We start from the raw sequence: 22,896 nt of genomic DNA, 5'->3' as shown, positions 1-22,896 counted from the left end.
AAGCTATATAGCTATATAGCTAACTACTACCCTGGTAGCCAAGAGCAACATGAGAGATCGTCAGGTGTGTTGGTAGAGCACATAGACTAAAGTTGCGTTCACACCAGCCGATTTCATGCCGATTAACTGGACAATTTGCCCATTGACCAAAAACCTCAAGTAAAAAAAGCAAACAAGTGGGAAACCAAATTTTTTAGAGAGAACTTTTATTGAGCTGTGTCCAATAGGTGGACAACTTTGGGCTGATTTTCAGTTTGACTAGCCAATTAAATCACTCTTCACAGCGAACATCAAGTTGTCATTTAAATTGGATGCCATATTTGTTTCCACATTTATGCACGCTTTTTGTCATAGGCATCAAATGTGTGTAATAATTACGTTGATAGCACCCTGGAGGGTGTTATCAACGTAATGATTACTTGCGTTTAATTATTATAGCAAATATTAATATAGCGAAGGCATAATAATTAAAGCATCTGTTTAAATTAGGATGCTGTTGCCATAATAATTGAAGGAGATGCTGTTAGCAAAAGATCAGCTTCTCTATAATTATCTCATTATTAGATTGTCTTCTCCATTATTGGTGATGAGCTGGGCAGTGCAAAATTAATGGGAAACTTGCTATAAATGTCCACAAGAAACTTCTTAGGAAACAATCAATAAAATGCAAGTATTGACTCACTAAATATTTATCAGCTAAAGTTATCTGACCTTGCAAATAAAGATGGCAAATATGCACTCTCCGTTCAAACTCTCCTCGCAAGAATTAAAAAATTGCGCTGATAACTCTCATAAAACCATTCAGAGATTTGCCACAAAACTCGATTTGTAATGCTTTAGAATGTGGAGAACAAGTCCAATATGATGGAATGGGCAGATGATCAGGTCAGCTATAAGAGTGCTTGATGCAAAGCTCAATGTTATGAGTTGACATCCTTTTTTATACAAATTTGTTTCCTGTCTCCAACACGGCAACAAACAAGTGGACAGACGGAAACAGTTTGCACTATAGTAAAGCATGTTAGTCAATGTTGGTCATGGATGCTTGACTCACTTTTCATTGCAACAGCACAGAGTGATTATTTTTGATTTATTACACTTGCCAAACATTTTGGTTGACTGTGATTACAACCAAAGATTGACTGTGATTACGAACAAAGTTTGACTGTGATTACGAACAAAGTTTGACTGTGATTACAACCAAAGATTGACTGTGATTACGAACAAAGTTTGACTGTGATTACGAACAAAGTTTGACTGTGATTACAACCAAAGGTTGGCTGTGATTACGAACAAAGTTTGACTGTGATTACAACCAAAGGTTGGCTGTGATTACAACCAAAGATTGGCTGTGATTACAACCAGAAGTTGGAATGCGATTACAACCAAAGGTTGGCTGTGATTACGAACAAAGTTTGACTGTGATTACGAACAAAGTTTGACTGTGATTACAACCAAAGGTTGGCTGTGATTACAACTAAAGATTGGCTGTGATTACAACCAGAAGTTGGAATGCGATTACAACCAAAGATTGGCTGTAATTACGAACAAAGTTTGACTGTGATTACAACCAAAGGTTGGCTGTGATTACAACCAAAGATTGGCTGCTATTACAACCAAAGGTTGGCTGTGATTACAACCAAAGATTGGCTGTAATTACGAACAAAGTTTGACTGTGATTACAACCAAAGGTTGGCTGTGATTACAACCAAAAGTTGGAATGCAATTACAACCAAAGATTGGCTGTAATTACGAACAAAGATTGACTGTGATTACAACCAAAGGTTGGCTGTGATTACAAACAAAGATTGACTGTGATTACGAACAAAGATTGACTGTGATTACAACCAAAGGTTGGCTGTGATTACAATCAAAGGTTGACTGTGATTACAACCAAAGGTTGGCTGTGATTACAACCAAAAGTTGGAATGCAATTACAACCAAAGATTGGCTGTAATTACGAACAAAGATTGACTGTGATTACAACCAAAGGTTGGCTGTGATTACAATCAAAGGTTGACTGTGATTACAACCAAAGGTTGGCTGTGATTACAACCAAAAGTTGGAATGCAATTACAACCAAAGATTGGCTGTAATTACGAACAAAGATTGACTGTGATTACAACCAAAGGTTGGCTGTGATTACAATCAAAGGTTGACTGTGATTACAACCAAAGGTTGGCTGTGATTACAACCAAAAGTTGGAATGCAATTACAACCAAAGATTGGCTGTAATTACGAACAAAGATTGACTGTGATTACAACCAAAGGTTGGCTGTGATTACAATCAAAGGTTGACTGTGATTACAACCAAAGGTTGGCTGTGATTACAACCAAAGGTTGGATGGGATTACAACCAAAAGTTGGAATGCAATTACAACCAAAGATTGGCTGTAATTACGAACAAAGATTGACTGTGATTACAACCAAAGGTTGGCTGTGATTACAACCAAAGATTGACTGTGATTATGAACAAAGATTGACTATGATTACAACCAAAGGTTGGCTGTGATTACAAGCAAAGGTTGGCTGTGATTACAACCAAAGATAGGCTGTGATTATAACCAAAGATTGACTGTGATTACAACCAAAGATTGACTGTGATTATAACCAAAGGTTGGCTGTGATTACAATCAAAGGTTGGCTGTGATTACAACCAAAGATTGGCTGTGATTACAATCAAAGATTGACTGTGATTATAACTAAAGGTTGGCTGTGATTACAATCATAGGTTGGCTGCGATTACAACCAAAGGTTGGCATGTGATTATCAACCAAAGGTTGGCATGCGGTTATCAACAAAAGTATCCCGTATATTAATGAGCGCCGATGCACATCACACATGTCATTGGCTTACTGGCAAGCTATTCTAGAATGTGTCACATAATCAGTTCTCACCCAAATTGTCACAAAAACATTTTTTCACCTACGGGCTTATTAACCAATCAGATTAATGTTCTAGTTCGGTATAGTAATTATCTATATGCCATTAGCGGCATGGTTTGACATCAATCAAAACAGTTGAGACCAGCGCATGCACTTTCCTGCTAGTGCAGGATAGAAGTGTCATGGTGGAAGCAGCCAAGCTATCACTGAAGACAGCCAGTCACAAATAAAATATAATATTAAGTAAATTAAGAATATTACTATTTAAGTATTTTGAGCAATGTAGTTTGACACTACACAGTAAAAACATCCTGCTAGTCATTGATGGTCAGCAGTTCAGCTGGTCACTTGCAACATAAACTTGTAGCTAAAAATAATTTTTTGGACTTAATGAAACTGGAAAATAGACATCTGAGATGACCACACAAAGCAATATAGCTCTATGATCGTGTCACTGACAACTAATACAACTACACAAAGCAGTATAGCTTTATGATTGTGTTATAGACATTTGATACGACTACATTTTGTAAAATAGCACCCTGATTGTTTCTTAGACATCTGATACAATGACACAAAGCAACATAGGGTAAAGGAAGCTGCTGATTGCCTTTACTCTCCACATGGCAGTCAAAGAATAACACCAAGTGATTAGTGGCAAAGAAATGTATATTTACTAATTAAATATATAAGTTTACATGCATGACAGACAATAAACCACATTTAAAGCATAAAGAGAGAGTGCGCATACCACTCTGCCACAATAATCGAATCTTCTTCCTTTTATACTTTTACTTCCGCTTTAGGCTCCATCCCTTTTTCTTTGTTCTACTCTAGGTTTCTTTTTCATGGTCTTTTCGATTTTTTCTCGGTTTCGGTTTTTCCTTGGTAGCTCGTGTGCCCTAACATTGGGTGGCCCTTCCTTAGCATTTTTTTAGGCTCGGCCCTAAGACTGTGGTCACCAAGAAGCCAATTACTACGGCCCTGGTCACAGCGCTCTACAGTAACAATAGCGCTAAGATTATATCGTATACACAATATATATGACAATGCACAATCTTTTAGTTTTAGCTTAGTCCTATGATTGTGCAATAGACATCTGATAAGGCTACGGAATAACATGGCCTCATAAAATTGACATTAACAACTCATTCCAGTAAAAAGAATTAGTCTGTGGCGGATTAAAGGAATTAAATCTACATAAGATTAGCTAATAATATTGCGTCTAAAACACACAAAAACGTTTTAAAACGTTCATTTAAACCTATTTTATGTTAGTAACAACTGAGATGCTTTGTCAAATAGTTAAGCTGATATATTTTAAACAAGTGAAAAGCTCAATTCAGCAATGATAGACCTTTCATTGGAAAAATATGTGTCAACTAACCGTTTCTAGGAAACAAATGGAATGTAGCAAGAATTTGGCAGTTCTTTGCGCTAACCTTCCCAGACAGCTATCCAAAGTAATATTTTGATATTAGATGCAATGCACCTTAACTATATTTTACACTCATCAGCTATTGGTTGATTATGTAAACTACATTTAATTTCTTTAATTTCCTAATGAGTGGAATGTTGATAGATAAAGAAGCCTTCATCAACAGCTATTGACTTTTTCACAAGATAATCCTTAGTTTGACAAACATTCTTATCAACTTTTTTTATCAATTTCTTACTTTTAATAGAAAATAAACATCTGGTATTATTCAAATACTCCATGCACTGCAGCTGTATTGATTTATATGGCATCATATTTCTCCTCTTTACTGTTGTTCAAAACTAAAGATTCAAAAGTTGATTTTGGGTTAGTGAGTTTATTTGAATAGGAGCATTCAGTAGCTTGTCAATTAGTAGTTCATCAAGTCTACCAAGCCTTAGAGTACTCATCTAAGTTAGTCTTACTTGATATTCTTGAAAGCAACACTTGAATAGCTGCTATTTATTGAGCAGCGTTAGAGGATTATTCTAACAAAAGTCATTTTAAATAATGACAACTTTAAATTACTATTTATTAAGATATTTATATTACCTGAGAGTATTGATAGCATTGCAATAAGCTTCAACTTTTTTTGTTATTGAATAGTTGAAAGTCTATGAGAGCTTCTTTGTCAAAAACTACTATTAGCCTAGTATTAGCTTGAGGTTAATAGTTAACCCTTTACCATCAGCAAACATTAGTCAGTAGTCGAAACAAACAGTAAGTGAACATAATCATGACATCGGAAATAGACTCAGTAAGGAAAATTTGCAAAACACAAAGGCAGTCTTCATTCAAGCAACAAAAAGCTCTACCTAAAACATTTCATAAACCTTTTAATGTTTTTAAACCCAAATGTTTTTATTAACGGACCTTAGATAGAAAAAGAAGTCTTCAGCAACAGCTACTGATTTTATAACAAGGCAATAATTAGCTGGTCAAAGATTCACATCAACATATTTTAGCAGTTTCTCATTTTAATAAAAAAACAGACATCAGGTGTTCATCTCATATACCCCATGCGCTGAGGCTGTATTGAATTATATGACATCATATTTCCTCTTTTTACTGTCATTCTCATTTTAGCTTTTTTGAAGCTTTAAGTAAGGAGAAGTTTTTGAACTTGGTTCTATTAATTTATATATATTTTAGGTATTTTCAGAGATATATTAAGTATTTTTAGAGATATGCGGCATGTCATATCATTTTCAATACAGATAAGGAATTTCATATAGTGCACAATAGGCTCCCAAGGTGAAAATTGTTTGTGTGGCTTTGATTTTTGTGAAGCCAAGTCATTTCCAACATTCATGAAAATGTAATGTTTGTAGCGTGTTGTCGCTATGACCTTCCTAAACAGTAAAAAATAAGACTGTTTAAAATACGATCTATCATCATTGAAGACAAATTTCTCAGCTTTTTGTGTTGACCATATTGCCCAACACCACCTTCGACAAAAAGCTGTATCTCAGGTTGAATTGCTTTGATTTAAGCTCCACAAACTGTTTTGAAAAGCTGGGAAATTTCTCTATTACTAAATAAACAACAATTTTGTTATTTATTGATCTAAATTTTGATCCAACCTCATTTGTATTGAAAATTATATGACCTGTCACATATTTCAGTATCTTTAGAACATACTCTGATATATAACTGACGCTTCACATTGAAAGTCTTTTAAGTAAAGTAAAAGAACTTTTTTTAGCATTTTCTTTCTATCATTCTGTGTATTAAGGTAGTAACAAGGACTATTCCCTCAATGTCTATGTTAAATGTGTTTTGAAATTATTGGCTGATTGCTTGTTTTCCAATCTTGCATCTCTCATCCAAAATATTGTCTCATAGCATTTAAAAAGATATAATATGAATGAAGTTTTTATGATTTTTTGGAAATTCAGTAAGCTAATAGTACTGACAGCTGAGATAGTGACAACATTAACAGGCACTACAACCTTCTTGTCGGAGTAGATAAGCAAAGAAACCGAAGTAAAACACCCTTTCTTCCTACTTTCACTGTATATATTCATTGGAGTTATAAAATAAGCAGCCAAACTCAAAGGAATTTGACTCAGTGGTGGCACAAAAGGAAAATGGTAGAGCGAATTTATATACAAGGTAAGGCAAATCCAAATTTAGCGTGGTCAAAAATCGAAATATGAAAACATGATTATGAATTTAGTTTTCTATTTATCTTATAATTCTGTTATTATAGAGCATGCAGAGAGGAAATACAGATGGTAAATCAAAAGTTGCATCTGAAGTAAAGTGTGATCATGACACAACCCTGAAACCAAAAGGTTTCAGTGTTGTGTCAAAATTATTGCAAATTTAATTGCTTGGAGACTCTGCCATGCATTAGTTAATCCATTTGAAATTTTTGTTGAGATTTTTGCATTTTTTGGAGTTTTGAAACGCACTTTATTCTGACAAATCAAATGTTTTCTCGTTAATAATGCTTATAAACATTGCTGTAATTAATGTCGTTATATCTTTGAGTCATACTTTAGTAATACATTGTAAGTGTGAAATATTGACCACACTGTTAAGGTCAAACACATATATCATTCTCTTTTAACAGGTGCAGGTGACAACCTAAGCAATAAATTCACAGGATGTTATAAGGAGAAAAAGAAACTTTGGTTATATATAGAAAACTGATGGCTGTTTTTAATTTAAGCTAGTCATAAAAGATGTTATTGCAGATGCTGTTTTTATTTTGGAAGGCCTTCATGTGCTCAGCAAAATATGTCACCATTTTTTTTATGGTAATAGATGTAAGATTTTTAAAATTAGAGATTCAATCAATAAATTTGATCATTGAAGACTGCCACTTTCTTCGTAGTATTGTTATTTACAAATTTTTCCCCATCCATGACTTCCATAGACGCTCTGCAAAACTTACTAATAAATTATGTGCAAATGTCTATTCTGTCAGATGATGTGTTGTCAAGCAGACAATTTTTTACTTTTTGCATCCATTTATGTTTGTAATAACATTTCAAAGACAGATGCACTAGTCAATCTGGCACAAGAACATAGTTTCATTCGCCTACTATGAAATTATGCCAAAAAGTCAATAAAGGCAAATAGTTAGTCTTGAATAGTAATGCCAATCAGCAGTTTGTTAGTACAAAGAATGAAGTCAGTTACAGGGTAGACAAATCTGTTAATAAACCCACAGAATAAACCTCAAGCTTATTAGGCAGATTATCTCATGTAACCTACTTAGTGGTTGAATTGAAAACAATTTTTTATAATTTTCCAGTTGAGTTACTCCAATAGTGTAGTGATCAACTCAATTGACGTACAATCATATCTATGACCTTGAAGCGCAGTTGACGCCATTTGGCTTCCTTGAGTTATTACTGTGGCGTACGTAATCCTTAACTCCTACACCATCCTTGTGACTATGCGTGGGTGTTTTTGTAAATTTATGTTTTGTCTATTAATTTTTAGTTACATGGTATCTGCACAGAAAGGACAAGTAGAGTATATCCTATGATGACTAGTATACTGGTGAATCTCAGACAGGTGCAATGAGCAATATATTACATACAAACATACTTTGCTGACTTCCCACAAGCACTGCACTAAGCAAAACACAGATTCTAACTAAATCTTTTTATTAACTAAAGTGTATTTATACATTGAGGTATTCGTATAAAAGATTTAGAGCTCTTTTTACATGAGCAAAAAACTCCCCAGTTGTTTTACAAATTGTGGTCTAAGTTTGGTTACCAAACTAAGATTACATGACAGACTACCAAGCTGTCTGCAAGTTAATAAAAGTTGTTGTTTTTAGTAATATATTTGTGGAAAAATCTTCAGTGCACTAAGAAAAGTTGTGTTCTTGCATTTTTTGACAAAACAGCATTTGCATGTTGAGAAAAGCCAAGACTTTGTACGGTTTATCAGCAGTATATTACAAAGTAGTAACTCTGTAAGGCTTGACAGCGATATATATTATAGAGTACTAACTTTGTAATGTTAGTTAGCATTATATATTTTAGAGCACTAACTCTGTAGGATTTAACAACACTATGTATTATAGAGTACTAACTCTATTCAAGTTTGACAGTACTAAATATTTTAGAGCACTTACTCTGTAAAGATCGAAAGCACTATATATTACACAGTACTAACTCTGTAAGATTTGACAGCACTATATATTATAAAGGCACAGCATAGCAGTCTTGGAGTTTTGCTTACTGTTTTATAGCAAAGCTCTCTTGTTTTACTCACGCTGAAGCCGCCTTATTACATTGAATTTGTTTTGCCTGAACATTTCTTTATTGGAAAATATATTCTAACTCATTTATCTTTACTTATGTATTCATTAGAGAAACAAGCTGTTAGCCTTTTTGTTTATCATTTTCAGCATCTTTAAATTTTGTTGAACTAATTTTTTTGCATTTTTATGAACCTATTATTGTTAAAGTTAAAAAGACTTACCGGATGATTTGCTATTAGTTTTATAATATTACTAATATTTTATGACAATGCATTAGTTTTAGCTATGTTTTTACAAAAATTTCACAAATATAGTAGCGTCGTTACAAGCTATGCACACTAAAGATACCATTACACTGGTGCTACAAAAATAGTTGTATATGTTTCTATTATATTGTATGTATAGTTTTTGTCAGTAGGCACATCGTCTTTATCAATAAAAGGTTGCTCTGTTTTTTATTCAGATATTTGACTTGCTGGTTTTACCTAAGCAACCATCCAACATTTTATACGGTTTGTGTGACAATTGATGTCACTGTGTTTAGTGTAAAATCTTGATGTTTAAAATTCAGGTGATATGAAAATCATTGTAATACCTTTTCAAGCTCGAAATGTAGTTTAGTTTTATCAACTTATTGTAGAAACATTGTGTCAGGTAACATGTTTAAACAGGCTAAACTTTTATGCTACTAGTAAAATAGGTTGCTTGTTTAAAAACCATAAGTAAACATGTTGAAAATACAACCCAGCAAGTAAGCAATTTTGATACGTAGTGCTTACAGAAATCTTATTGGTTATGTCAGCAACAATATATACTCTATACCGGAGAGTAAATTTATCAGTTTTAGCAGGTACATAGAGCAGAGCACTTTACACATAGTGCTTTGTTGCAATAACTTGCGTAACGTTCTACTTTGTGAATGCTTGCTCTTTCCAAATTTGTTCAGATGTTCAGCATCCTGTTTGCTGAGCTTATCGCTGTAAGACTCACACATGTCATACCAGTTTACTGTATGTCCTACTTATTGCAGCTCGCTACAATCTATATATGTTTTATTGTCAAATTAATGTCTAATTTCATCATAAAAATATTGTTTAGCGGTTGACTCACACATTATTTTCTTTGCACTCTACAAGTTACACTTTGTACTTTCTCCAGTGAAGTTCTTTAAACTTTAATTTTTGGTTTTTAAGTTAAACCTTCAAATAAGAACCTCCAAAGATCTTGGTCTGTAAAATATTTGGCAAAAACTTCAAGTCAAAAACCGACACAAATCTTTAACCAAAACATTTAATCATTGTGCATCAATGTCAACAAGTTATGTCTTGTGAGTTTGGCTTTTGCTGGCAGCAAAGTCTCATAGCATATTTGGTTGGTGGCCTATTCTTTACAAGTTGCATCGCGTACTCTCTCTGGAAAGCTTGGGATGCATTTTTTTTGTCTTTTTTTAAGTTATACCCACAAACAACCGATTCTCTAAATCTCATGCATTGTAGAACTTCAAGTCAAAAATTGACCAAAATACTTAGTCAAAAATACAGAGTGCATCAACTTCTACCAGCTGTGAGCGTGAACTTTGCTTATGAACTGTGTACAAAGCCAATAAGGTACAGAAATTGTGATAAAATGATGGATTAACATGATTACTGTCAAAGTAGGAAAGAATAAAATAGTTACTCTTGTTTACTCGAGTTTGGCTCTTGCAGGTAGAGAAGGGTCTTATAGCACGATTGTTCCATACTTGGTTGATGGCCTTTTTTTCTAGTCAAACATTGTATCATCAGAAAACTGAGTTACAAAAAATGAATCCGTCAGAGCTCAGACATCTTTCTTGATTTAATGGATATTTGATATTTATTCTTTGAACTGTGATTTAAGCAATAAGCAAAGCATTTCTCATATTTAATTTTTTGTGCCATACTAGATAGGTCTGTGGTTAACATTTTTATAAGCATGAACTGAAAGACTTCACATGTTTCAGAAAAATAGAAAATATTTGGATCTAGCGGATGAAATCTTGGTAAACCTGATCACAGTTTGAATTTACCACAATACCAAATTGCTACACTATCATAAGATGTGTGAATCACATAACTCGTATTGCATTTGCTTTACTAGTAAAATATAAACTACACATCAAGGATAAATGTAGTTTCAAAAGTATTGGCACTATACATTTTCTAGCTCTGAAATAACTCGTTTAACTTCGATAATAATAAAAATTGCATGCAATTCCTCCTATTTGTTTTCTTATCGTTGTAGCAACATTGAAAACAAACTATTCCTAATCATATTAAACATCTATGAAGGTCTCTCTTTTTGTTTCTATGAAGTACTGGCTGGGTTCTAAATAATTGGAATAAAAAATCATAAGTTGCAAAATATTCAATTAGTCATGAAAGCTGGTGAGTTATATTTTTTCCATGTTGCTGTAAGGTAACCACAGGTTCAACATACATAAAGATTGGGCGTCGTGTGCTTTATCTAACTGTAGAAAATCACGATTGCTATCGGTGTAAGTTTGGTCAGCATATATGGGCAATCAATTGAATGTGTTGTCATTTTCAAACGTACGGGTAAACATAAAGATTTTGAATTAACCAGTCCTTTCGTGTTTGAAGTTTTGAATAGTAAGCCTTTGTCTGATGCACTGCTCCTAAATCATTCAACCATACTCAGAAACTAAAAATGCTCTTGTATAATTGCATTGTCGTTGTCATTTTATTGCTCAAGGGTATTTCACACTTTATTCCTTTACTTTATTTGAGACTGTGTATTACCTTGTTGATGCGTAAGTATAAATCAGTCGTATGAGGTGACGGGTTTAACATAGTAGCAAAATGTCCCAAGATTATATGGCACGCTTGGTTGATGACCTCTTCTTTTAAACAAACATTGCATCATCTGCAAACAAAGTTGTAAAAATTGTTTATAGTAATTATAAATTGCCAAAGAGTTTTATAAAATAAAAACTATTATTAAGATATGCTAACCCATTTAAGAAAAGATTACTGCTCCTATCTATCATCCATATTTAGAATTAGAGTCATGTGACATTGCCACATCGGCCTTCGAGTTGGACCCACCCAACCAATTGTTCACAACTCTGAATCCCTAGATCACTAGGCCATGACTATTTTTGTCACCATAATATTGACTTTTAATACCAACTAAAAAGATATAATTTATTAAAATGAAAATATCTTGTTTCTATGAACAGTTTCTAGCTGCTCACTTGCTCAAACAGGCTTTAAGTTAAAGTCTATATGATTCTACTAGAGAATGACTTTTATTACAGAGTAGTCAAAGCGGTATGTCTCAAAGGCCTAAAGTGGCCATTATAGAAGGTAGATATAGAGAGTTTAAAATTATAGCAAAATATGGCAAAATTATATTTAAAGCACAGCAATTATATCAGTACTGTTTCAGCTTATTCAGGTTCTTCAATATCTCGGCTTTCGAATGAGCCATTGTTTGACATTGTAAGACAGACATTGGTTGGTGTTTATAGGATTTCCCCAGAGCTCTACCACAGAAATTTTCAATGTATAGGCTCGCAAATAATGATGTCACAGTTTTCATATTTGGTGATGCATGCTCTTACCTCTTATTTTCATCGCTTACCGTTTATATTTATCAACTTCGATAATTACGCTAGTGGCAGGCGAAGGTAGGACAACTCCAGAAGACCAATGAAAATGTCAAAGGAATCAGTGTCATTAGCTTTCCATGTACAGGTTATTTCTATAATAAACAGCTCAGATTCCAAGCACCATACTATGTTTTCTCGATGATATTATGCACTAGCCCTTTATTTTTATTGTGGTGTTGAGGGGCACGACTGAGGCTAATTAATTTCAAGCATTGTGTGATCTCGCTAGAGTGCAATTTACATATGGTCCTAGGGCCACACCACTGCAGATCACAATTCAATCAATGTGATTTCATTACTTTTATCAACGACAGTATATTTATTGAAGCATAATCATATTTAGAAAGCAACATGGAAAGCGATACGAATTCTTCAGATAATAATACTATAAATGTTTAAAATGAACGAAAGGATGAAAAAAGCAAAATCTAATATTCACCCAAAATCTATTAGAGTGTTTACTTGAGTTTGGCTCTTGCTGGCAAAAAAGGGTCTTATAGCAGAGTTGCTGCATACTTGGTTAGGGGGGCCTGTTTTTTTCTAGTCAAACATTGCATCATCAGAAAGCTGAGTTATAAAAATGATTCTGATGGAGCTCACACATCTTTCTTGATTTAATGGATATATGATATTTATCCTTTGAACTGTGTTTTAAGCAATAAGCAAGGTGTTTCTCATATTTTAATTTTTTGTGCCATACTAGATAGGTCTGTGGTTAACATTTTTATAAGCAAGACTTAAAAGATTTCACATGTTTCAGAAAAATAGAAAATATTTGGATCTAGCTGATGAAATCTTGGTAAACCTGATCACAGTTTGAATTTACCACAATACCAAATTGCTACACTATCGTAAGATGTGTGAATCACATAACTCGTATTACATTTGCTTTACTAGTAAAATATAAACTACACATCAAGGATAAATGCAGTTTCAAAAGTATTGGCAATATGTTTTTTTAGCTTTGAAATAACGCATTTGACTTGAGTAATGTAAAAAATTGCATGCATTTGCTCTTATTTGTTTTCTTATAGTTGTGGCAACATCAAAAAACAAACTATTTCTAGTCATATTAAGCATCTGTCTATGAAGGTCTCTCTTCGTTTCTATGAAGTACTGGCTGAGCTCTGAGTTATTGGAATGAAACATCACAAGTTGCAGCAAATTCAGCAAATGTTGCATGCTTTATGTAACTGCAGACAATAACAATTGCTATCAGTGTACGTTTGGTCAGCATAGATGGGCAATCAACAGAATTTGTTGTCATTTTCAAACGTACAGGCAAACATAAAAATTGAGAACTAACCAGTCCCTTCATGTTTGAAGTTCTGAATAATAAGCCATCATCTGATGCAGTGCTCCTAAATGGTTCAACCACACTCAGAAACTAAAAATACTCTTGTATCATTGCAACATCTTTGTCATGTTATTGCTCAAGAGTATCTTACACCATATTCTTCTATTTGAGACTGTGTATTACCTTGTTGATGCGTAAGTATAAACCAATCGTATGACGTGACGGGTGTAACATAGTAGCAAAGTGTAGCAAGATTATATGGCATAATCAGATGATGACCTGTTCTTTCTAAACAGACATTCCATCATCTGCTAACAGAGTTGTAAAAATTGTTTATAGTAATTATAAATTAGTAAAATGTTTAAAAAATAAGTACTATAATCAATATATCTGCAACCCATTTAATAAAAAGTAGCTGCTCCTATTTATCATCTAGATTTAGAATTGGAGGTGTGTGACATTGTTGCGCCGTCTTTCGAGTTAGACCCACCCAACCGATTATTTACAGCTCTGAATCCCTAGACCCCTAAACCATGACTATTTTTATGACTACAATATTGACTTTTAATATCAACTTAAAAGAGATGATTCATTAAAATCAAAGTATCTTGTTTCTATGAACAGTTTCTAGCTGCTCACCTGCTCAAACAGGCTTCAGCATATAAGAATCTACTAGAGAATGACTTTTATTACAGAGTAGTCAAAGCAGTTTGTCTCAAAGACTCAAAGTGGCCATTATGGAAGGTAGATATAGAGAGTTTAGCATTATAGCAAAATATGGCAAAATTATGTTCAAGGATACATGAAACATACAAATTGTTTACAGTAATTATAAATTGTTAATAGGTTTTATGAAATAAGTACTATCGCTAAGATGTGGCAATTCAGGTAATAAAAGAGGAACTACTCCAATTTACTACCTGTATTTAGATATAGAGTTGTGTGACGCTGTCATGACAGGTAGAACAGCTACAGATATGCAAAGATTTGGTTCTACGAGAAAGATTTTGACAGCAACTTGAAACTACAAATAGAATTGTTCAGTTAAGATAGAATACATTAGCTTATAGATTGTTGTTGGAATATATCAGGCTATAAGTTATTGCTAGATTATATCAGGCTATTGCTATAATATATTAGTTTATAAATTACTGTTATTTGTATTGAATTATAACACTTCTTGTTGACTTTTTTTCTTAGCGTTGCTCAGTGTTTTATGTCTCTGAAATTATTCAGGCCCTCAAATATGAATAGCTTTATAATTCCTTTAGCATTCATTCTAGACACTCAGCTATCTGTTATCTTCATTTTTTTTTTAAATTGTACAGCCCCAATATAGCAAAAAGTGGTGTAGTAACAGAAACAGCTTTTACTGTAAAACATTGTAGTTTAAAGTGAATAATCTAGTGTTGTAATCAATAGAAAAACTAAATAAATAATAATGTTTTTATAGGTCGCTGACCTGAGTTGCTGTAAATTTTTGCTTTTAACATGTAGAATTGTGTAAACCTGTTTAGGTGCCTAGATGCTCAATGAAAGGAAAAGAATATTAGTATATAAATGTTTAAAAAGCACACTTTCAAGGTGCAGCCAACGTGTGTCAAATGCATATATTCTGAAAGTGTAAAAAAGTTAGCTGTAAAGGGTTTAGTCTGTCATTTGACACTTGTCAGCCGGTATGATTATGAAACTATTTTAAAAAGTAGTTTTAAAATGGATTTTTTTATTTGGTAAATTACTCTGCAAGTCATCTTGACACAACAATCTGCTCACTAAAATAGTTTAGGTATCTACATCTAGGCTCAACCAAGATGTAGATAGATATACATAGCACAATTGTATAGAGCACCTGTGTGTACCATGAGAGACAACAATGACTGATTTTCTTCTAGCTGATGCCAGAAATCTGGCTTGCATGAAGGTTTCTAAAGATGTTTTTAGTATTTATATCTTACCCTTTGCTTGCAAGCAAGAGTAAAAGTAAACATGCTAGATCATCAGAAAAATTGTAAAAAATTTTCAACAAACAGCTATTTCATACCAGCCTTGGGCACTCAAGGTCACCATGAGAGTAGCCTTATGTAATTGTTTTATCATTAATATAGCTTGCTTAAATCTTAAAAAACCTAGAGTGCGTCATGCTAGCTAAAGTTTTTAGACAGAAATGTGCTGGATGGCATCATTCCATTTCATGTTACAATTTTAATTACACTCACTAACTCTGCTAGGTTTGACAGGACTATATGTTTGAGAGTAGCAACTATGTAAGGTTTATTAGCGCTTTATATTATAGAGCAGTAAATCTGCAAGATTTGACAGCACTATATATTTTAAAGAAAACTATTTTAGAAATGTTTTCAGCTATCAGCTGTATCTATTCTCAATACTTACATGTATGTACATGTAACAGTTGCCATCTATGTTTTTTAAGCACAGCATAGCTGTCTTGGAGTCTCGTCTAGTGTTTTAAAAGCAAAGCTCTGAACATCTCATTTACTGAGCTCATTGCCGAAGGAGCTACGTATTTTACACTACTCTATATGTATATTCTATTTCTTGCAGCTAGCTGCAATCTATATATGTTTTATTGCCAAATTAATATCTAATTTCATCATAAAAACGTCGTTTAGCGGTTGACTCACACATTATTTTGTTTGCAATCTACCAGTTCACCATGTACTCTCCCCTGTGAAGTTGGGGATGTCGTGTTTTTATTTTCGTATCTTTTTCTCTAAGTTAAACTCTAAACAGGTTTCAAATCAAAAATAAGCAGCTCCTCCAAATATCATTCTTGTCAAATTTTTGGCAAGAACTTCGAGTCAAAAATTGACAAAAATCATGAGCCAAAGCATTTAATCAGAGTGCATCAACATCAACAAGTTATGCCTTGTGAGTTTAGTGTTTGCTGGCAGCAAAGGGTCTTAATAGCAATGTTGTTGCACACTTTGTTAGTTGCCTGTTTTTTCTAGTCAAACATTGCATCATCAGAAAACTGAGTTACAAAAAATGATTCTGTCGGAGCTCAGACATCTTTCTTGATTTAATGGATATATGATATTTATCCTTTGAACTGTGTTTTAAGCAATAAGCAAGGTGTTTCTCATATTTTAATTTTTTGTGCCATACTAGATAGGTCTGTGGTTAACATTTTTATAAGCAAGACTTAAAAGATTTCACATGTTTCAGAAAAATAGAAAATATTTGGATCTAGCTGATGAAATCTTGGTAAACCTGATCACAGTTTGAATTTACCACAATATCAAATTGCTACACTATCATAAGATGTGTGAATCACATAACTCGTATTGCATTTGCTTTACTAGTAAAATATAAACTACACATCAAGGATAAATGTAGTTTCAAAAGTATTGGCACTATACATTTTCTAGCTCTGAAATAACTCGTTTAACTTCGATAATAATAAAAATTGCATGCAATTCCTCCTATTTGTTTTCTTATCGTTGTGGCAACATTGAAAACAAACTATTTCTAATCATATTAAACATCTATGAAAGTCTCTCTCTCTTTGTTTCTATGAAGTACTGGCTGGGTTCTAAATAATTGGAATAAAAAATCATAAATTGCAAAAAATTCAATTAGTCATGAAAGCTGGTGAGTTATATTTTTTCATATTGCTGTAAGGTAACCACAGGTTCAACATACATAAAGATTGGGCTTCGTATGCTTTATCTAACTTTAGACAATCACGACTGCTATCGGTGTAAGTTTGGTCAGCATATATGGGCAATCAACTGAATTTGTTGTCATTTTCAAACATACGGGTAAACATAAAGATTTTGAATTAACCAGTCCTTTCGTGTTTGAAGTTTTGAATTGTAAGCCTTGATCTGATGCAGTGCTCCTAAATCGTTCAACCATACTCAGAAACTAAAAATACTCTTGTATCATTGCATTGTCATTGTCATTTTATTGCTCAAGGGTATTTCACACTTTATTCCTTTATTTTATTTGAGACTGTGTATTACCTTGTTGATGCGTAAGTATAAACCAGTCGTATGAGGTGACGGGTTTAACATAGTAGCAAAATGTCCCAAGATTATACGGCACGCTTGGTTGATGACCTCTTCTTTTAAACAAACATTGCATCATCTGCAAACGAAGTTGTAAAAATTGTTTATAGTAATTATAAATTACCAAAGAGTTTTATAAAATAAAAACTATTAATAAGATATGCTATCTCATTTAAGAAAAGATTACTGCTCCTATCTATCATCCGTATTTAGAATTAGAGTCGTGTGACATTGCCACATCGGCCTTCGAGTTGGACCCACCCAACCAATTGTTCACAACTCTGAATCCCTAGATCACTAGGCCATGACTATTTTTATCACCATAATATTGACTTTTAATACCAACTAAAAAGATATGATTTATTAAATTGAAAATATCTTGTTTCTATGAACAGTTTCTAGCTGCTCACTTGCTCAAACAGCCTTCAAGTTGGAGTCTATAAGATTCTACTAGAGAATTACTTTTATTACAGAGTCAAAGCAGTATGTCTCAAAAACTCAAAGTGGCCATTATAGAAGATAGATATAGAGAGTTTAACATTATAGCAAAATATGGCAAAATTATATTTAAAGCACAGCAATTATATCAGTACTGTTTCAGCTTATTCAGGTTCTTCAATATCTCGGCTTTCGAATGAGCCATTGTTTGACATGGTGAGACAGACATTGGTTGGTGTTTATAAGATTTCCCCAGAGCTCTACCACAGAAATGTTCAATGTGTAGGCTCGCAAATAATGATGTCACAGTTTTCATATTTGGTGATGCATGCTCTTACCTCTTATTTTCATTGTTTACCGTTTATATTTATCAACTTCGATAATGACGCTAGTGGCAGGCGAAGGTAGGACAACTCCAGAAGACCAATGAAGATGTCAAAGGAATCAGTGTCATTAGCTTTCCATGTACAGGTTATTTCTATGATAAACAGCTCAGATTCCAAGCACCATACTATGTTTTCTCGATAATATTATGCACTAGCCCTTTCTTTTTATTGTGATGTTGAGGGGCACGACTGAGGCTAACTAATTTCAAGCATTATGTGATCTCGCTAGAGTGCAATTTACATATGGTCCTAGGGCCACACCACTGCAGATCGCAATTCAATCAATGTGATTTCATTACCTTTATCAACGACAGTATATTTATTGAAGCATAATCATATTTAGAAAGCAACATGGAAAGTGATACAAATTCTTCAGATAATAATACTATAAATGTTTAAAATGAACGAAAGGATGAAAAAAGCAAAATCTAACATTCACCCGAAATGTATTAGCCCAGAACATGTGTTTGTATTGGTCAGGCGTTAGCACAAACCACGGGCATTGTTGATTATCTAGAATCTTAGTTTATTATTAGCGCCCTCTGGGTTTAAGAGCACCGATTGTCACAGAAGAGTGCAGCCTCAATGGCAGCGAAAGGGATCGACGACCTAAGGCTAAATGATAATTATGACACCACATTGTGGGAACCACAACCAAGTTCTTTTTTTATTGCAGGAAATAATTTTGACACCCTGTTTTTCATAGTTCTATTATTTTTTGTGTATTGAATGTAAGCTCATTCGATAGCCAAGAATTTGAAGTACTGAAATATATAATAAAAGTACTGATATAATTGATGTGCTTTAAGGAAACTAGCTACAGTAAACATAAAAAAACTTTAAAGTAATTATAAAATGCCAATAGGTTTTATAGAATAAGTACTAACATTAATATGTGGCAATTCGGGTAATAAAACAAGAACTACTCCAATTTACTATCTGTGTTTAGAATTAGAGCTGTGTGACGCTGTCATGACAGGTAGAACAGCTACAGATATGCAAAGACTTGATTTTACTAGAAAAGTTTTTGCAGCAGCTTAAAGTTACAAATAGGATTGTTCAGTTAAGATGGAATACATCAGCTTATATATCGTTGTTGGAATATATCAGGCTATAAGTTATTACTAGAATATATTAGCTTGTAAATTACTATTATTTGTATTGAATTATAACACTTCTTGTTGACTTTTATTCTTAGCATTGTTTAAAGTTTTTTATGTCTCTGAACTTATTCAGGTTCTCAAATATGAATAGCTTTATAATTCCTTTAGCATTCAATCTAAACACTCAGCTTTTTGTTATCTTCATCTTTATTTTTAAATTTTGCAACTCCAATATAGCAAAAAGTGATGTAGTAACAGAAACAGCTTTTACTATAAAACATCATAATTTATCTAAATTGAATAATTTAGTGTCCTAATCAATTAAAAAACTAAATAAAAAATGATGGCTTATGTAAGTCGCTGACCTGAGTTGCTGTAAACTTCTGTTTTTACCATAAAGAATTGCGTTTAACTTGCTCAAGTGCCTAAATGCTCAATGAAAAGAAAAGAATTGTAGTATATAAAAGTTTAAAAAGCACACTTTTAGGGTGTAGCTAAAGTGTTTCAAATGCATTTAATCTGAAAGCATAAAAAAACTAGCCATGAAGAAATGAGTCGGCCATTTGACACCTGTCAGCTGGTACAGTTACGAAATTATTTTAAAAGGTAGTTTATAATTAGCTTTTTTAATTTGTTAAATTATTTTTTGATCATCTTGACAGAACAATCTGCTCACAAAAATAGTCTAAGTATCTACATCTAGGCTCAACCAAGATATAGATACATATACATAGTACAAATGTACAGAGCACTTGCATGTACCATGAGAGACAACAATTGCTGATTTTCATCTAGCTGATGCCAGCAATCTAGCTTGCATGAAGGTTTCTAAAGATGTTTTTAGTATTTATATTCTACCCTTTGCTTGCAAGCAAGAGTAAAAGTAAATATGCTTGATCATCACAAAAAATTGTAAGGATTTTTCAACCAGCCATGTCATACCAGCCTTGGGCACTCAAGGTCACCATTAGAGTAGCTTTATGTAATTGTTTTATCATTAATATAGCTTGCTTAAATTTTAAAAAACATAGAGTTTGTCATGTTAGCTAAAGTTTTAGACAGAAATGTGCTAGAAGGCATTCCGTTTCATGTTAAAATTTTAATTACACTCATTCTTTTCGTTAATTTAATTCTGCTAGGTTTGAGACTATATGTTTGAGAGTAGCAACTATGTAAGGTTTATTAGCACTCTATATTATAGAGCAGTAAATCTGCAAGATTTTATGGCGCTATATATTTTAAAGAAAACTGTCTTAGAAGTGTTTCAGCTATCAGCTGTATCTATTCTCAATACTTACATGTATGTACATGTAACAGTTGTCATCTATGTTTTTGAAACGCAGCATAGCTGTCTTGGAGTCTTGTCTAGTGTTTTAAAAACAAAGCTCTGTTGTTTTACTCATGCTGAAGCCACCCTATTACATAAAATTTCCTTTTTCTGAACCTTCCTTTATTCAAAAATATCTTCTAAATTATTTAGTTTTGTTAATCACTTCCTTAAAGAAACAAATTATTAGCCTTTTCATTTGTCGTATTTAGCATTTTTAGATTTTGCTAAACAAATTTTTTTGCATTTTTATGAAGCTATTATTGTTATCATTAAAAAGGTTTCCCAAATGATTTGCTATTAGTTTGCCATTTTGGTTAGCATTACTAAGGTTTACCAGGTTATTTGCAGTTAGCTTTATAATATTAGCAATATTTTGCAATAATGTGTTTTGTTAGTTATATTTTCACAAAGTTTTCATAAATACCATAGCGCCATAGCCCAATATGTAGACTAAATCCATCATTACAGTGTTGCTACAAAAGAAGTTGCATGTTTTTATTATATTTTATGAATAATTATTGTAAATAATATACATAATATAGGGCTTAGCAATAACAAGTTGCTTACTACTATTTGTCAAATCTATACTAAATAGTTTTCATTAAAATTTTTAACTTGCTCATTTTGACTAGACAATCAACCAACTTTCTGTACAGTTTGTGTGGCAATTTAATTTTCTGTATTTTAGTTGAAATCTTGATGGCTAAAATACAGAATGTATAAAAATCATTGTAGTACCTGATCAAGCTTTAAGTGTGTTGCTCAAGACACACTTTACATGTGACAGAAGACACTTCACAAAGTGTATGTGAAGTGTATATGTACTTCACATACACTTTGTGAAGTATATGTAAAGTACATATGCTTTACATATAGTGCGTTATCTGCATTAAAAAACTTTAATGCAGATGCTGTTTTTATTTCCGAGTACCTTCATGTGCCTGGCAGCCATTTTTGTGGTGATAATAGAAAGAGATTTTTAAAATTAGAGATCCAACTAATAAATTTGGTCATTGAAGACTGCCACTTTTTTCATAGTATTTTTATTTACAATTTTTTCCTATCCGTGACTTCTATAGACGCTCTGCAAAATTACCAATAAATTATGTACAAATGTCTATTCTGTTTGATGTTGTGTAGAAAAACAGACAATTTTTTGCTGTTTGAATTTGTTTATGTTTATGACAATATGTTCAAAACATATGCACCTGTCAATCTAGCGCAGGAACATAGTTTCATTTGCCTATAATGAAATTATTTCAAAATTCAATAAAGGCAAATACTTAGTTTCAAATAGTAATGCCGATCAGCAGTGTGTTAGTACAAAGAATGAAGTTAGCTACAGGGTACAAAAATCTTTCAATAAACCCACAGAATCAACCTCCCAGCTCATCAGCCAGAGTGATTTCATGTCACCTACTTAGTGGTTGAATTAGAAACAATCTTTATAATTTTCCAGTTGAGTTACTCCAATAGTGCAATGATTCACTCAATTGACGTATTATCATATTAATGACCTTGAAGAGCAGTTGACGCCATTTGGCTTCTTTGAGCTATTATTGTGGCACACGTAATTCTCAACTCGTATACCATCATTGTGACTATGTGTGGGTGTTTTTGTAAATTTATGTTTTGTCTATTTTAGTTACATGGTATCTGCACAGAAAGGACAAGTAGAGTATATCCTATGATGGCTGGTATATTGGTGAATCTCAGACATGTGCAATGAGCAACTATATTACATACAAACATATTTCGCTGGTTTCTCACAAACACTACACCAAGAGAAACGCAGACACTAACTAAAGCTTTTTATTAACCAAAGCCTATTTAAACCTTGAAATATATATAATATTTTGTGCTTATTTTTCATATTCATGAAACTCAACATTTGTTTTATAAATCATGCAGATCTGGCTTGGTAACCATATCACAAGCTGTCCGCAGCTTAATAAAAGTTATTATTTCGCTCATACATTAACAGAGAGATTTTTTAATGTATGGGCAAAGTGGTGTTCTTCCATCTTTTGCCAAAGGTTTGGCAGCAAAGTTCGGCACTCAGTTAG

The sequence above is a fragment of the Watersipora subatra genome, chromosome 2 (assembly GCF_963576615.1).
Source record: "Watersipora subatra chromosome 2, tzWatSuba1.1, whole genome shotgun sequence".
Classification (NCBI taxonomy): domain Eukaryota; kingdom Metazoa; phylum Bryozoa; class Gymnolaemata; order Cheilostomatida; family Watersiporidae; genus Watersipora; species Watersipora subatra.
Note: the sequence above shows the minus strand (reverse complement) of the source record.